Source organism: Hemitrygon akajei, chromosome 16 (genome assembly GCF_048418815.1).
Source record: "Hemitrygon akajei chromosome 16, sHemAka1.3, whole genome shotgun sequence".
In the NCBI taxonomy this organism is placed as follows: Eukaryota; Metazoa; Chordata; class Chondrichthyes; order Myliobatiformes; family Dasyatidae; genus Hemitrygon; species Hemitrygon akajei.
Window position 1 is genome coordinate 46,319,318 of NC_133139.1, and position 1,839 is coordinate 46,321,156.

Genomic DNA, 1,839 nt, shown 5'->3' on the forward strand with positions numbered 1-1,839 from the left:
CTACTTTTTGTTTGAAACTTAATGAATGAATTGAGGTTCTGTCAGATCTCTCAAATCCAAACCTCATCGCAGCCTTGATCGCAAATAGGATTAAGGTGTTGATTTCCAGAGGTTAAATGAGAGTGAATGCTATTGATATTAGGACAGCAAAGTGATGAAGGAATTCTGGAAAACTGACACCAATGGGCAGCAAGGGAAAACACTTCAAACTTTCATGCCTTTCACAAGGAGAGAAAGAGTTGTAGCTCTTGCAGGTCAAGCAAGAGCTTTTTTTTCACCTTTTTAAAATGATGGTACCAATCTATTCAAGTGTATTCAAATGTTTGATAATACAAAATCCTGTCTTCCCTTCAATACTTAAAATTCTTCCTTGGGGTTTATATCCATATTGCTACTCTCCTCACCATAACCAGTTATGGTGAGTACAGACCTTGTGTCACAGTGTACTTACCAGAAAAGCAAGTCAGCAGCCAGAACTAATCCAGGTAAAATGGCACCATTGATTATCAAAGGCGATGACCAGACCCTCTCTTGTTGGAGGTATCCATTGCTAATCCCATTTGTGGCACAGATATCATGTGTGGAATATCAAATATCATGAGTGAAATTTGAAATCCATTAGCATTCTGGAATTTAAGTCAAGTTTTTTTGTCCTTTAACTATAACATGTGTATAATCATATAATGTATATAGAAATGAAACATCATTTCTGTGAACCGGGGTATAAAGCACAGTGGTACGCATAACACACAATAGCTTATGAAGACAAGGATAAAATCTACAGATGAATTAAGCATGAATAACAAATTAAAGTGCATAAATTAAATATTGTAAAGTACAGACAGTTTAACCAGTGACACTTCAAATACAATTTGGCAAGTAGTTCAGAAGCCTAATGGCCAGGGAGAAGAAACTGTTTCCCATCCCGGCCATTCTTGTTTTTATGCATTGGAGTCTCCTGCCTGATGGTAGAAAGTCAAAGAGGATGCTGGATGGATGGGTGGGATCCTTAATAACACTAAAGGCCTTGTATACACAGAACTCCCATTAAATGTCCCTGATGGATTGTAGGGAGATCTTTGGGATCCTCTCAGCTGTTCTCACAGTTCTTTGTAGGGACTTCTGATCCAATGCTTGACTGCTCCCATACCAGGTGAAGATGCTCTTGTAAAATGCATTGGGGGGGGGGGGTAATGGGAGTCTTGCTTGTCTCAATCTCCTTAGGAAGTGGAGGCACTGCTGTGCCTTGTTCAGGGAGGTGATATTGAGGGACCAGGAGAGGTCATCCATGATGTGAATTCCCAGGAACTTTTGTGCATTTACTTAGCCATGTATTCATAGAAGGAGATGGTTTGTCAGCATCTTCCTGAAGTCCACAATAATTTCCTTGGTCTTCTACACATTCAGATTTAAGTTGTTCTTCTCACACCAATCCACCAGTTGTTTCACTTCCTCTCTGTACTCCATCTTGTCATTGTCACAGATGAGGCCAACCACTGTCGGGTCATCCACAAACTTGATGACACAGTTTGAGCTGGATCCTGTGACACAGTCATGCATCATCAGTGTGTGCAGCAGCCTTGGGGTGCACCAATGCTCAGTGTAATGGGACGAGACACGTTGCTACCCTCATCGACTGACTGTGGCCTTTCTCTTAACAAGTCCAGGATCCAGTTGCAGAGGGAGGTGTTGAGACCCAGTGAGGACAGTTTCCCCAGTAGTTTCTGGGGCATGATGGTGTTAGCCACCAAACTGAAGTCTGTAAACAGCCTGTAAAATTAGTGCTGAAGAGCTGTGTTCCAGAACTACTTTCCTCTCTGTCCAAGCTGTTCTAAAGCA